We start from the raw sequence: 17290 nt of genomic DNA on the forward strand, positions 1-17290 counted from the left end.
CTTTAAGGATGAATATGTCTCTCATATATATATATATATATATATATATATATATATATATGAATATGTCTGTCATATATATATGAATGTCTCATATGAATATGTCTCCTATATATGTATATGAATATGTCTCTCATATATATGTATATGAGAGACAGGTATTAGTTTATATATATATATGGCAGACATTGGGGTTGTGACCTTTTGCCTATTGCGAAAAGGCTATTCGCAGTAGCAACAATGTTACGGACATTGGTATACGAATAACTGTTCAGGTCCTTTTTGTCAGTTGTTTGGAGTGTATACCTAGAAGTGGAATTGCCAGCTTTTGAATATTCTTTAAGGTTTGACTTTAATTCTATAGGCATTAGAGAAAGGAGGAGATACGATCAAGCTTTTCTGGGAGTGGTTTTACTAGTGACAAGTAGGCTGGATTTGAGCAGGGGGAGACTGGAAGCAGAGACTAGTTAGAAACTATGACAGTAACCCAAGCCTAAATGCTCACATCAGGGTAGGTTCAAGAGACATTACAAAAAAACAAAAAACATGGGACTTAGTGACAGGTTATGGGGAAAATAGAGAAGAAAATAAGGTGACTTAGTTTCTAAACCTGGGTAACAAAGATGTGATTACCAGCAAATGGAAATCAAGAGGGAATCTAATTTTCCCAGAAAAACGATTTTTATTTGAAGAATATTGTGTTTAACATATATGTTAAATCTTAACCCGTGCCAATCTTCCAAAGACCCTTGCCCATCTCCATTGTTTTGTCCTACAGCATTACCACTCTCTAACATAGTATACAATTTACTTAATTATATCTATTAATATAAATAAATAGACTTCTACCTGAAAGAGCCCCACAAGGGCAGTGATTCTTCTTTGTTGTTTCCATTGATGTATCTTAAGTATCTTGACAACTGACTAGCACATAATAAATACATGTTGGCTGAATGAATGGATAGACTGAGCATCCAGGAAACAATAGGTACCATGTGATTGAAAAATAAATAACATTGAGAACTTGTTGCATGCAAGGCACTGGTTTTGGTGCTTTGGATAAATTATTTAATCTTTGGGCCTACAGCAACCACAAGAGATAGATAGCATCATCCCATTACAGGTCAGGAAGGTGAGGCACAAAATGATAATACAACTTAAATCTCAGAAATGGTAAAGCCAGGATTTGAACCCTGGTAAACTGAGTCTGGAGCCCTCACACCTTACAACAAAAAGATCTCTCTCTTTTTATGAAATTCAGTGTTGGGCTCATATGTATCAGACTGGATTCCTGTAAATGTTGTAAAGAAGGTGGTGCATCTGACAGCCCTAAATAGCAGTCTCAGGAAATCTGTTAACAAATGACACTCTGGACACTGTCCATTAGAATACAGCAGATTTTTTTTATAGCCCAGAGGTCTTTTCTTTCAACATCTATTATGCCATGAATTCATAGGGAATAGGTTCCAGCAGCTCAGACTCCTTCCCATTGGTTCTCACACAGTGTGCTGCTCTGGATGGGGCAGGTTGGCGCTCAGTTGCACTCAGGTACCTTTCTGTTTGGCTTCCTCTTTTTCTGATCATTTTCCTTCATACGTTTCAGGAAGCTGTCAGCTCTTAGAGTACTTAATGTGTTCAATACATTAATTACCTTGGCAAGAATCTTGCCCTTAACTTGTTTATAACACTGCCAGCAGCATGCTGGGTAGCATTGTAGACTCCCAGTTTTGCAGTGGTAACACCTGTGGGCATTTTTTTCTGAACAGTACTCATTCCCTTGACATCTACGATTCCAACTTTTTTTTGTAAATTTCGCATAGACGTGGCCGAAGGAACAACTCATGTTTTCTAAAAGGCCTAGAGAACATTTTGCAGGTGCCTCTCCTCTTTCCCTTTGTGTTCATCATTTTGGCGAATTACTGGGAGATGGCAGTTCCAGCCGAAAGGCCAGAATATTGAGGTATTGTATGGCTCCCCAGCAGCTGAGTGGACATGCAGGCATGTTATATCAGAAGCAGTCCACGCTATCACCTCTGATTGCCTAAAGCGGTAAATCACCAGATGTACACTTGAAGAGTTACATCAAAAGCCTTTAAAAAGGTTGTTCAGATAATTATACTTTCACATACGTGGGAAAACTATTTCATCTGTTACATTTTTTTTAGAGGTGAATCTACCTGCTCTTCTACCAGCAAATCACCTTTTTATTGTAAGAGCAACACCTGTATTTTGCATCTATTTTGAAAATTAAAATATCCATGACTATTTAAGTGGAAAACAACCATCATTTGCCCATAGCTATAAAAATAATTAAAATTAAATATGGAATTATACCTTTGCTAGGTGTTATCTTTTTAAACTATGATTCTGACACCTACTTTTCCTTTGATAGAAGAGCAGATGAGCAAGCGTCAGAACACAAAACTGCCTTTCCTCTAGATGTTATCAGAAGGATTAGAAGAATATAGCAATCAACTTCTTCACTATGGTATTTAGCTCATTTAAAATGCAATGTCCCTGTATCCCACCTCATTTTGTACCCATCCCATGCTTTGGAAAACCACTATCCCCAAGATTCCTGTTGGCTCTAATATAGTTTAGGAGACAGCTCAGGCTTTGGTGTCAGACAGGCTTGGCTTCATTGTGCCTTCTCCAGATCTGATGATAACAACCTAACAGCTCACAGCATTGTGAAGATTAATTGGAGATGATGGATGTGAAATTCGTAGCATACCATTTGGCACATGGTAGGAGCTTCATAAATGTTCAACTCCATTTTATGTTTTGTATAAATTAAACTTACCTAGTAACTTTATTTCAGGAGTGGCTCAGTGGTTGTGAAGTGACATATTTAAAATGTACTTTTTTTCTCATCCAAAGAATTAGACCAAATGTTTTTATAAGTTTTCATTTTAATAAACTCAATGCTGGAAACAAATGTATTTAAATATAAGCATGTACTGTGCTTATATAGGAAGGAGGATGAAGGTACCATGCTAATAAAAATGAAAGATTAATATGTAGCTAAATTTTAGTGTCAAGACTTGCATAGCTAATTAGAGAAAGGAGCCCATGGGGATGAGAATGTGTTGGGAGAAGAAGTAAAGATTATGAATAAATTTTAAATCTCTATTTTCAACATAAAAAGAGCTCGTTGTTCTCAGTCGCTTCTGATAAACCCAAATGGGAATATCCATGATCTTTGTTCCTGCTGAACACTGAGAACCATCATGTAAAATAGGAGCAAACAGCTGGCTAAATGAAAGCTTCCTTGGAAGTCTACTGATGGAAAACTGTGGGGATCTAGGGGCAGTCAGAGAAAGAGCTCTGTAAGATTTAATTTAAGCCCTGGATAAACACCATTCCTGCTTTTTACCTAATAGAAATGGATTTTATCCTTCAAGGCCAAGTTCAGAGACAATGAGTGAGAGGGAGGGAGGGAGGCATTTTGCATGGAACAAAGACAAAAGTGCTCTAATTTCACAAAAACACCACTCATGGCGTTAAAATGCAAGACCCTGGGAGCCCTAGGGTTTTAGGAGAAACTGGTGTGGCCCTGACCTTTTAAGGAAGCAGACACTAACGTGACTTAGATACAAATAATTGTGATGAATCATGATGATCCCTGCATTGTTACTTTCATTGGTTTGGAAAGATTTGAGAATCTGTTGAGATTTAGCAGTAAATCCAGTTAACTAGGGAGCCCTTAGGGGAACTAACTTATGGGACAGAGAAGAAGCTTTTTTTTTTGAGAGGAGTTTTGCTGTGTCACCCAGGCTGGAGTGCAGTGGCTCAGCTCACTGCAATCTCTGTCTCCGGGTTCAAGTGATTTTTTTCAGACAGTCTCACTCTGTTGCCCAGTCTGGAGTCCAATGGCATGATCTCAGCTCACTGCAAACTCTGCCTCCTGTGTTCAAGTGATTCTTCTGCCTCAGGCTCGATTACAGGCGTGAGCCACCACACTTGGCCAACGTTTGTATTTTTAGTAGAGACAGGGTTTTAGCATGCTGGCTAGTCTGGTCTCGAACTCCTGACCTCAGGTGATCCACCCACCTTGACCTCCCAAATTGCTGGGATTACAAACGTGAGCCACTGCGCCCAGCCAGAAGATGCTTTCTCACTTGGGATTTCTCAGGTCTTCTCCCACTTTCTGCACTATGTGCCAAGCTTTGTTTCTCATAAATGCAGGTCAGACATACTGAGACATTACTGCCTTTTCTGATTAGTCCCCATCACTCTAGAGAGATGCAAGTCCCAGAGGTACCATTTAACTTAAAGGAATGCAGCCCACTAGACCTAGACCGCACAGGGTGGTAGGGGAGAAGGAGAGAACAGTGGTGGAGAGGCAGGGGATGAGGTCCTTTGCATTGTTTGCTGAACCTGGCACTCCTGTATGCCACCTAACAAGAAGCCAGATCTTAGCATTGACTGAAGCCCATCTCATGATCCATGAATAATAGGAACTATAGAGCAAGCACCCCTCTCTTTGGTTTTGCTTGCGGCTTGTCTTCAGCTTCCCATTTCAAATGTAATTCACTTCCCCTCGTGGTCAGCCCCCATCACTCAGCTGTCAGGCAGCCTGAGCATTTTTCACAATCTAGCTCAGTAGGTAGTTTCTAGGCAAAGAACAAATTCCGTCTGCACTGTGCTGGAAACAAGGTAGGAAAGGGTGCTATTACTGTAGTTCTTCCAGAAAAACCAATTGGAATTGCCTTTTCTATACTATTCTAATGCATCTAATTTAACACAGCGGTCATATGATCAAGTCTCACCCCAAAAGCAGGGATAGTCTTTATAACTATTTTCTTTCAGAAAAATTACAGGCTGAATGGGATGACTCATGCCTATAATCCCAACACTTTGGGAGGCCGAGACGAGAGGATTGCTTGAAGCCAGTTCAAACCAGCCTGCACAACAAATTAAGAGAACTCATCTCTACAAAAAGCACAAAAAAAAATTAGCTGGGCACAGTGGTGTATCTCTGTAGTCCCAGCTACTCGAGAGGCTGAAGCATAAGGATCGCTTGAGCCTGGGTGTTGGAGGGTGTAGTGAGCTATGATCATGTCCCTGTACTCCAGCCTGGGCAGTAGAGCAAGACCCTGTCTCCAAAATAAAACAAATTACAATTTTATTTCTCTAAAATATTTGAAGCATAAACATAGTCTATAATAAAATAATTGTGTACCTTTTCCACAGATAAAAAATTTCAACAACTTTCCTTATTCGCTGTCTAATTTAGGATCATTCCATAAATCAATACTCTAATCACCTTGATATCAGACATCTTATTCACAGTATCTCCCAGATTCTCACACCTCCCTTCATCCATATATAGATTGACATTGATACAAACTTGTGCAAAATTAATTTCTCATCCCCAGAGCCAGTCACCCTCAAGGGGATTCCAGCACCTATCACTATGCACAAAATAAAAAAAATGTATTTTTTAAGTAAACCACGTAATAATAATAAACATTTATTAAATGAATGGCTAAACAGTCATATGTTGGTAGCAATATCATTCGCATGAACATTTCCTGCTGCAATTACTAGTATCCTTTTTCTCAGTGCGATCTGGGAAAGCATATTGTTGATTGGCATACACTGTTATTTTAGGTTAATGTTCCGCCTATGTCTCTATAATTCCCTAGCTTTCCATCACATGGGTTGCCATAAAACTTTGGAGGTGTGCCGTCTACAAGTTTATGTGATAGAAGCAAGACAATTCTACTCTCTTTTATTTCTCCCATGAAGCATACATGCTATAAGCTTCAAGAGAGCAGTCATGGTGTCAAGCCTGGTGCCTGGCACATAGTAGATGCTCAGTTAAAAAATTTGTGAAAAGTCTAGTTAAATGCCTCTCATCTCCCCCTTTTTCTTAATATCAGGCAGTCTGCAGAGTCACATTCCACATGTTAAGGGAAAAAAGGAAAAGAACTAACAATTTGAAACCTGCTACATGTCAGGCACTGGGCTGGATGCCATGTGTACATTACATACCTTACCTCATATAGTTTTCATAGCAACCTTATGAAGTAGGTATTAATTAATATTCTAGTTTTACAGATGAAGAAATTGAGATCCAAAAATATCTGTCATAAAAAAATTATGCAGACATAAAATTCTTCCAGCTGGGTGCAGTAGCTGATGCCTGTAATCCTAGCACTTTGGGAGGCTGAGGCAGGTGGATCATTTGAGGTCAAAAGTTTGAGACCAGCCTGGCCAACATGGTGAAACTCTGTCTATACTAAAAATACAAAAATTTTAGGCATGGTGGCACACACCTGTAATCCCAGCTACTGAGGGAGGCTGAGGCAGGAGAATCACTTGAATCCAGGATACAGGTTCTTAGAAATGGCCTTTGGGAAGCCATTTCTAACTACACCAGTTTGTGGTGGGATGTCTGATACAGTGGCAGGAAACACAGCCTGCTGAATACTGTAAGTATTGGTGAACATTTTTACTGCTTCATACTTGATTATGCTCTTCCAGAGGACAGAGCATAAGTGTTGAGCATTTTTCCTGGAAATAGAAGTTGACTCTCCTTTCATTAATTTAACAGAAATATATTTAATGTCTATTAACTATAGAACATTGTGGTCAGAATATTTAAGTAATTATTTCCCTAAATGATGCCTAAGCTCCTTTAAGATGACACACTACCTAATATTTCCTTTTATCCTTTACAATTCTTTATATGTTTTATGATTCTTTGTTCAACAAATATTTACTGAGCCTCTGCTGTATGCAGATAGTATATTAGTCGCTGAAAATAGAAATAAATAAGACAGTCTTCTTATCCTCAAGGAGGTCATGGAGATAACACATGCAGTACAGGAGAAAGCACCATGATAGAAGAAAGTACAGATCATTCTGGGAACACAGAGAGAAAGGCACCCCACAGGGCCTTCATATATGAGGATGGCAACTAGCTTTTCCACTTCTTGGAATTGTCAACAGCATAATTGCTTAGTACATACTGGGGGAAATAGGAGTTGATGAAGTGAACCAATAATCCAAGCTAGGAAGTTTGGCCAAATCCCAGCTCTGAAATGTATGTATACACCCAGATTAGCCCATGTAAGTCCTGGCTGGCCTATATTAGAAATGAGTTTTAGTAGCCTCCAGTTCTACATATTTAAAATGATATATGCAGCAAGTATGTTTGTATATTCATTGCCTGGAATAGTACCACAGACTAGAAAGATGAGCAACACATGTTCCCTGTTCTCAAGATGCTCACAATCAAGTGCGATAGACACACCGAAATACAACATGGAACTTGGCAGGATGGTATAATCATTGAATAGGAACGACGACAATAATAGTTAGCAAGCCATGGGAGTTCATTCCACCGGGACCAAGGGAGTTTCTTGCAAGGGAATTGCCTTTGAGCTGGTATTTAAATGGTTAAAAAAATACTTGCACAGGCAAAAAAACAAAGAGTAAGGCAGCCCTTGGAAAAGCTTGGGCAAATGCATAGTCTTTAAAAATAAGCAACTCACCTCCCCGCAACTAGTTAATTAAAAGACAGTTCCCTCTACATTTTTCCGTGTTTAGTTTCTTTGGCAACGAGGAAAGCTCAAGTGATTCACAGCTGGTCTACCTGCAGACCAAATCAGAAACAGGGAGAGAATGCACCATTTTGTTTTCTTTTTTTGAGATTTCCAATAAGCCTTTCCTAAATATTTTAAGAGACAATAGAATTTAAAAGTGTAAATTATGAATCCTCATAGATTTCATTTTTCCACTAGATGGCAGAAAAGGCACTTGTAATGGAAATTACATTGTCATCTATCTAATCAATTCTGCAGACTTTTTTTAAATAAAGGAAGGTATATTTCATTTCAGTTTGAACAGTGGAATATGATTATAGTACAACTGATTATTCCATAACTAATTTAATCATATTAAGCTTAAAATTAAAAAGAAAACTTCAAATTAGTTTGTGTTTATATAAGTACATCGATGTCCAAACATCTCAATTAAGATATAAATGATGGAAATCATTGGCTTTAGCATACTGCTATACTCTTTTTTAATTCATATCTTCAAATAAAAGGTAGTATTTAATATACTTTAATACAGAATTTTTTATGTTACACGGATCTAATTGGGGGTACAATTCAAATATACTTAATTATGATATATTGCAGGTAGGGATAATATAAATTTAAAAAGTGACAAAATCATGGTTGTAAGCTCAAACTATCCTACACACACACACACACACACACACACACACACACACACACACACACACATATATATATATATATATATATATATATATATATATTTTGAGATGAACTCTTGCTCTTTCGCCAGGCTGGAGTGCAGTGGCACAATCTCAGCTCACTGCAACCTCCACCTCTCAGGTTCAAGAAATTCCCCTGCCTCAGCCTCCCGAGTAGCTGGGACTATAGGTTTGTGCCACCATGCCCAGCTAATTTTTTGTATTTTTAGTAGAGATCAGGTTTCACCATATTGGCCAGGATGGTCTCGATCTCCTGAACTTGTGATCTGCCTGCCTCAGCCTCCCAAAGTGCTGAGAATACAGGCGTGAGCCACCACGCCCAGCCCCCCCTTTTTAAAATAAAGGTAAAAACTATGAGGGCTAGGTAAATATAACACAAAAGTTATATACAGTATATCGTCTTTCTTAGCATGCCAGTAATTCTAATGTGTTTTTTTCACTGCATTAATGTGCGAGTGTCATTTACCAACAGTCATTCTTCAGAGACATTTATGATTAGACAACTTTACTAGGTACTTGAGTAGAGCCGCATAGACAGTTGTACCTTCACTCTGGTTCATTACAATCAAAGAGAAAATTATTTTATGGCTCTATGAGGAGCAAAATGGTGAAGAAGTGAGTTACACAAGGAAAATGTGTTAGGAAACAGTAATGTGATTTGATAATGTAATATCAAATTAAAAAATAAAAACCAGTTCAAAGAAACTTAGTCTTTTGCCTTTATTTCACCTTGCTTTTGCTACTGTTTATCTTAGACTGGCTTTCAAAAAATTGAAGAGTGAACCATCAGCAAAAAAGGAGGAAAATAGAGAATGGAAAATGGGAAGTGATGAAATGGAGTAAAATCCCATCATTCAGTCCACAAACATTTGTTGAATGTTCGCTGAGGTCAGGAATGGTAGTGGGAACAGAGACATGGCTTCCTCTCTTAAAATGAAAGTACAACGGAGACAGCAGGGGAAACTTAGGTGAGCAAACAGAAAGCAATGAAAGAATTGATGAAATTTCACGATAGTTATCACGGTGACGATATAACCTGAGCTCACTTCTCTCCCAGTTTGACTAACTGCCTCCTCCCCAACAAAACAAAAAAGTAAAACTCTGGAGCATGCCGGAAATGCCCATAATCCTCAGGGACCTAGGGAGTGTCTTGTGGTCCGAGAAGGGTAGATGAAAAGCATGTCTATCCTTAGTGACTTCCAAGTGGCTTGCTATCTGCGAGAGCAAGTTACAAACAGTTTCTGGCTTAGAAAACTCTGTGCTGTGGATGGCAAAGATACCTGATCTTGTTTCGAGTCAAGGTGAGTCAATAACTTTCTGGGAATAAGCTGCTCACATTTAAGCTGTGCAGCAAATTAGTTTCCAGGACAATGCAATTTCTGAGTAAATTATCTTCCTTGGCATATTGAGTGGAAGGCTATTTTTCATGCCTATTTCTTTGTAAAGGCAACTGTGGGTTAAAAACAAATATAGATGTTAAAATGAAAAGAATCTGATCTGGGGTACTTGGTATGAAGAAATAGTACATTGGACTTGCAGGAGTATTATTTCCGTGCAGAGCCAAATTTTAGAAAGTCCTACTGGTCTTACTTCCGGCACCTCAGGTCCTACTGGATGCTAAATGTGGGACCCTGGTCAGTCTGTGCTCCAGTTTCTTATGTATCATCAAGGAGTTAGACTTCCAGCTTTAACATTGTAAAGAATAGAGGTTGCAGTAGCTCACAATTCAACTAAAAGAAGCTGAAATGAACTCTGGTATAAAGTCTCATGGCCAACACCCTTACCCCAAGGTTTTAGGTCTTTTTTTTTTTTTTTTTTTTTTTGAGACAGAGTCTCGCTCTGTCGCCCAGGCTGGAGTGCAGTGGCATGATCTTGGCTCACTGCAACCTCCACCTCCTGAGTTCAAGCAGTTCTCTTCCTCAGCCTCCCAAGTAGCTGGTATTACAGGCACCTGCTACCACACCTGGCTAATTTTTGCATTTTTAATACAGACAGGTTTTCACCATGTTAGCCAGGATGGTCTCGATCTCCTGACCTCGTGATCCACCCGCCTTGGCTCCCAAAGTGCTGGGATTACAGGCGTGAGTCACTGCACCCAGCCAGCATTTTAGGTCTTCAGCTCTCCTTTTGCTCTCCAAACAAAGGAACAAAAATCTGGGCTTTTTGTTTATTTGTTCGGAGAGCAAAAATTTGTTTTTGTTATAGGCATATAACGACACTTGCAGTGACACCATTGAGAAGGGCAGAATGTTCTCTTTCTTGTGTTCTGCCCTTCTCAATGGTGTCACTGCAAGTGTCTTTCCATACCTATAACCTGAGCTAGAGTAATTTCTTTAGGGCTGTTTGAATGGCTCTCTCTTGCTGACCCAGCTCTGAGGAGACTCTGACCCCAGCACATCGAGTGGTTTTTGTCTTCCTGCTGAAACCTGGGAAGCACGTTTAGCAAGGCTCCTCCAAGCACCCGACCCTGTGGATCTACACTCAGCACATCTTTAATGGGCTCAGCGCAGTGACAGCTGTGACGAATACCATGGCAATTTCCCAGATAAGATTGTATCCGAGTAGGGGCTACATTTCCTTCAGAGTTGCGGAGGCCATTATTATTCTTTGGAGAGGAATTCTGAGGAGGAAATAGCTGATTTAAATGCCTGCTGTCAGTTGCCAAAGAAATTGTTACAAAATACTGCTATAATGATGTGGAAAACTGCCCATCGCTTTGGATCCCACTTTTTTTGTGTGTTCCCCTCCATTCATCATCTGAGATTTCCCTCTTAGCCAACCAGGTGCATGAAACTGGTGCACTCGAAGAGCCTTTTACCTTGGAGTCTGGGTTTGGGGTTCTTTCCTGTTTTTTTTTTTTTTTTATTATGGTTAGCCAGTCATTTCTTGTGACCTCTTAAACATTTGTGTGGTCTTCTGAGAAACTGTGTTTAGCTCAGAAATACTAACCCAGCCTGCCTGGGTATTAAATTTCACTTATTCGACAAATACTTGTTGAGTGCCCATTATTTTCTGCACATGAGAGGGCAGTATACGATAGTGGTTTGGAGCCAGGTTTCTGGCGTCAAACTGCCTAGATAATAGCCATGGCTCCACCAGGATGACTAGTTGTGTGGTTTTTGTTGTGTGATGTTAACACGAATAAAAATAATAATGGTTCACAGTAGGTGTTCATGCCTATGTTCACTACATCTATAAATAAGATCATTATCACCATTAAGAAATTTAGGCCGGGTGTGGTGGCTCATGCCTGTAATCTTAGCATTTTGGGAGGCCAGGGCAGGCAGATCACTTGAAGCCAGGAGTCCAAGACCAGCCTGGCCAACATGGTAAAACCCCGTCTCTACTAAAAATACAAAAATCAGTTGAGTGTGGTGGCACATGCCTGTAATCCCAGCTACTTGGGAGGCTGAGGCATGAGAATTGCTTGAGTCCAGGAGGTGGACGTTGCAGTGAGCTAACTCCACTGAACTCCAGCTTGGGCAACAGAGGAAGACTCTGTTTCCAAAAAAGAAAAAAAAGAAAGGTATCATCTAAGGTTTACAAGAGGACACATACAGGAATAATGTAAACCAAGATAACATTCCCCCAGAGTAGCCTACAAAAACCTTAAACAAACAAACAAAAAGCTTGAAGCAAAAAAGAAAAAATAAAAGTTGACAAATTTGACAATATAACAGTTTCAAACTTCTGGACACACACAAAAGTGTCATAAAAATCTACAGAAAGCAAAAGAGAAGAAAAAAATGCTTGTCATACCTATGTCTGACAAAGGATTAATGTCCTGCCTGTAGGACAATTAGGAAGAGGATATATACTTGGGAGAAGTTGGAGGGAAACTTTAGAGCCTCAGAGGAGGAGGTTGACTGCAAGCTTAGGTGTTTGAATTAAATTTGATGAAAAAGAGTCATGGTTTTCTAGCATCAATGTTGTTCCTAAGGAAGATGAATCTGGTGGCTGCATATTGGGTTGGCTGGAGAATAAAGCCTAGTAAAGACTAGTTAGGATGCTGGCAAGATCAGGTGAAAGACAGTGTCAGCCTCCCCTGGGAATGCAAAGGAGAGAATGGTTATGAACATTCACTTGGGTTGAAAAACAATAATAACTGAGATTTTCTAAGGTTTTAGAGCCAAATAATTGGAAAGATAGTCATTAGCAAAATTAAGGCAGATAGGAATAAAAACAGGTTTTGGGGGAGACCAATGGTTTTCTTTCTGAAACCACATGAGTGTGAGGTATTAGCTTTAAAATTAGAGAAAGAGAGGTTAACGGTTGGAAATGCAGATTTAGAGCTCTAACGTAAATGAAAACCAAGAAAATAGAATTAGGATTCATCTTAATAGAAGTTGAGACCAAAAACATGGATAAAGTTACAGAAGTATTTTTACTGAGTGAAAATCTAGGCTTGAAGACCATGGCAGGAAAGGAAATGCTGAAAATACAGGTTCCTGAACCCTATTCATATCGACTGTATTTGTCAGAGTTCTCTAGAGGGACAGAACTAATAGGATATATATATGTATGCATTTTATATATATATACACACACACATATATATAAAGGGGAGTTTATTAAGTATTAATTTACACAGTCACAAGGTCCTACAATAGGCCATCTGCAAGCTGAGGAGCAAGGAGAGCCAGTCCGAGTCCCAAAACTGAAGAACTTGGAGTCCAATGTTTGAGAGCAGGAAGCATCCAGCATGGGAGAAAGATGTAGGCTGGGAGGCTAGGCCAGTGTGCCCTTTTCTCGTTTTTCTGTCTGCCTTATATTCTATGTGCAATGGCAGCTGATTAGATGGTGCCCACCCGGATGAACAGTGGGTCTGCCTTTCCCAGCCCACTAACTCAAATGTTAATCTCCTTTGACAGTACTCTCACAGACACACCCAGGATCAATATTTGGCCTCCTTCGATCCAATCAAGTGGACAGTATTAACCATCACACCTACTGAATCAGAATTTTGGAATAAGAACCCTATATTTGTAATAAGCTGCCAATATTTTTCTCATAACTATTAAAGTTTGAGACTCCCTGCCTCAGGACATGAAAGATGCTGAGGAAAAATAAAGGTGGTTAAAAGGTAGCAAGTAAATCTGGGTGGGGTAGCCAAGAAAGAAGGCAGTTATAAGGTACAGTTGTCAAATCTTCAACTGGATCATGGAAGAAAGGATAGAGGCTTTTGGTTTGGATATTAGGAAGCAGGTAGAAGCCTGCCTTCCTCTTTTAGTCCATTCAGGCTTCTGTGATAGAATATCATAGACTGAGTGGCTCATAAACAACGTCAATTTATTTCTCACACTTCTGGAGGCTAGGAAGTCCAGTATCAAGGTGCCAACAGATTCTGGAGACTGATGAGGGCCCTTTTCCCCCTGTGTCCTCACAGGATGGAGGGTGAATGAGCTCCCTCAGGCCTCTTTTACGAGGGTACTAATTTAAATCATGAGGACACATCCCTCATAACCTAATCACCTTCCAAAGGCCCAACCTCTTAATACCATTAACTTGAAGGTTTGGATATAACATATGAGTTTTGGGGAACACAAACATTCAAATCATAGCACCAACTAACTGAGAAATTCTTAAAGACAGGGAAGATGATATTAGGTATATTAGGGGGTTGGTTTACTTTCTTTTCTTTTCTCCTTTTCACAATGCCTTAGTATAATCATAGCTTGCCCATTTTCCATGGATATCAGCAGCCACGTCCTGGGTCACTCATACCTAGGGTCAGTAAACTGCAGGTCAAAATAAAATCAGGTATGTACTGACCAACTGCCACTGGTCATTCATACCTCATTCCTCTGCTGGGACATTCTTAAGGCTTCTGGGTCTCTAATTAGGAGAATATTTGCTCCCAATGCTGCCCTGACCAGAGGACCTGCTTGGTGGGTGGCATTAAAACAGTGTGTTAGGCCATTCTTGCATTGCTATAAAGAAATACCTGAGATGGGATAATTTATTTTTAAAAAGAAGTTTAATTGGCTCATGGTTCTGCAGGATTTACAGGCATGGCTGGGCATCTGCTCAGCTTCTGGGGAGGCCTCAGGGAGCTTTTACTCATGGAAGAAGGTAAAGTAGGAGCTTTCATGTCACGTGGCAAAAGAATGAACAAGAGAGAGAGTGTGGGGGATCAGAGGAGCTGCCACACACCTTTAAATGACCAGATCACATGTGAACTCAAGAGTGCAAGTTCACTTATTACCAAGGGGATGGCCCAAACCATTCACAAAGGATCTGCATCCATGATCCAAACACCTCCCAGCCTTATATCCAATACTGGGGATCACATTTTAACCTAAGATTTGGGCAGGGACAAATATCCAAACTATATCATTCTGCCCTGAACTAACCCCAAATCTCATGTTTGTTTTTCTTAAATGGCAAAATACAATCATGCCTTCTGAATAGTTTCCCAAAGTCTTAATTCATTTCAGCATTAACTCAAATATCCAAAGTCCCTTCTGAAACAAGGCAAGTTCCTTCCACTTATGAGCCTGTAGAATCAAAAACAAGTTATTTACTTCCAAGATATAATGGAGGTATAGGCATTGAGTAACTATTTTCATTCCAAAAGGGAGAAATCTGCCAAAAGAAAAGAGCTACAGGCCCCATGCAAATCTGAAAGCAGCAGGTTTGTCATTAAATCTTAAAGCTCCAAAATGATCTCCTTTCACTCCATGTCCCACATCCAGGGCATGCTGGTGCAAAAAGTGGGTTCTCATGCCTTGGGCAGCTTTGCCCCTGTGGCTTTGCAGGTTTCAGCTGCTCTCAAAGGTTGTTGAGTGCCTGCAGCTTTTCTGGGTTCAGGGGGGCAAGCTGCCAGTGGATCTACCATTCTGGGGTCTGGAGGACAATGGTCCCCTTCTCACAGCTCCACTAGGTAGTGCCTCAGTGGGGTCTATGTGTGGGTCTTCCATTTCTCCTCCACAATGCCCTAGTGGATGTTTTCCAGGAGGGCTGTGACTCTGCAGCAGGCTTCTGCCTGGGAACCTAGGCTTTTTCATACATCTTCTGAAATGTACATGGAGGCTGCCAAGTCTCATTCACTCTTGCCCTGTATGCCTACAGACTTAACACCACATGGAAGCCATCAAAGCTAATAGCTCACACCCTCAGAAGCAGCAGTCTGAGCTGCATCTGGGAACCTTTGAGCTGCAAATGGAGCCAGAGAGGCCAGGATGCCAGGAACAGTATCCCAAGGCTGTGCAGGGCAGCAGCGCCCTGGATCTGGCGGACAAAACCATTATTTCCTCCTAGGCCTCAGGGCCTGTGATGGGAGTGGCTGCCATGCAAATCTCCAAAATGTCTTCCAGGTCTTTTTCCCATTGTCTTGGTTATTGGCACTTGGCTCCCTTTTAGTTATGCAGATGTATCTAGCAAGTGCTTGCTCCACAGCTAGCTTGAATTCCTCTCCCAAAAATAGCTTTTTCTTTCTCTGCCATGTGACTAGGCTGCAAATTTTCTAAGCTTTTATGCTCTCCTTCCTGTTTAACTGTAAATTCCAACTTTAAGTAATTTCTTTGCTCCCACATCTGAATGTGGGTTATTAGAAGGAGCTGGGCCACATGTTAAATACTTTGCTGCTTGGAAATTTCTTCTGTCAGATACTGTAAATCATCACTCTTCAGTTAAAACTTCCACAGATCCCTAGGGCATGAACACAATACAGCCAGGTTTTTGCTGAGGCATAACAAAAGTGACCTTTGTTCCAGTTCCCAACAAGTTCCTCATTTCCATGTGAGACTTCCAGCAGCTTGGACTTCACTCTTGATGCAACTATCAGCATTTTGTTTACAACCATTTAGCTAGTCTCAGAAATGCCAAACTTTCCCTCAACTTCCTGTCTTCTTCTAAGGCCTGACACTCTTCCAACCTCTGCCTCTTACCTGTTCCAAAGTTGCTTCCATATTTTGGCAAGGCCTCACTCCTGGGTACCAATTTTCTGTATTATGCCATTCTTATAGTGCTATAAAGAAATACCTGAGACTGGGTAACTTATTAAAAACAGGCTCATGGTTCTGCAGACTTTACAGGAAGGATGGTGCTGGTGTCTGCTCAGCTTCTGCAGAAGCCTTGGGAAGCTTGCAATGATAGAAGAAGGTAAAAGGGAGGCAGGCATATCACATGGCCAGAGCAGGAGCAAGAGAGGTCGGGGGAAGTGCCACACACTTTTAAACAACCAGATCTCTCAAGAACTCACTCACTATCATGAGGACAGCACCGAGGGGTTGGTACTAAACCATTCATGAGAAATCCACCACATGATTTAATCACTCCCAGAAGACCCCACCTCCAGTACTGGTGATTACAATTCAACATGAGATTTGGGCAGAGAGAAATATACAGGCTATATCAACCAGTATGCTTAGCAATGGTTTTGTGGAGTGTTAGTTATATGGTTTGGCTCTGTGTCCCCACTCAGATCTTACCTTAAATTGTAATACCCACATGTCAAGGATGGGACCAGGTGGAGATAATTGAATCATTGGGGTGGTTTTCCCCATACTGTTCTCATTATAGTGAGTGAGTTCTCACGAGATCTGATGGTTTTATAAGGGTCTTCCCCCTTCACTCAGCATTTAGTCTTCCTCCTGCTGCCCTGTAGAGAGGCGCCTTCTGCTGTAATTGTAAATTTCCTGAGGACTCCCCAGCCATGAGGAACTGTGAGTCAATTAAACCTCTTTCCTTTAAAATTACTCAGTGTCAGGTATTTCTTCATAGCAGCATGAGAAGGGACTAATAGAGTTAAGCTCTGCTGCAGTTTGGTTTGCTCGACCCTGCCAAACCTCCTGTTGAAATTTGATCCCACTGTTGGAGGTGGGGGCCTACTGGGAAGTGTTTCAGTCATGGGGGCAGATTTCTCATGAAATGAGATTACCATGGCTGGTGCTGTCCTCATGGTAATAAGTGAGTTCTCACTCTATCAGTTTATTCAAGAACTGGTTGTTAATAAGAGCCTGTTACCTCCCACCCCTCTCTCTCTATTTGATCTCTGCAGACACTGGCTCCCTTCTGCTGTGAGTGGAAGCA

Source organism: Callithrix jacchus, chromosome 1, assembly GCF_049354715.1.
Source record: "Callithrix jacchus isolate 240 chromosome 1, calJac240_pri, whole genome shotgun sequence".
Classification (NCBI taxonomy): domain Eukaryota; kingdom Metazoa; phylum Chordata; class Mammalia; order Primates; family Cebidae; genus Callithrix; species Callithrix jacchus.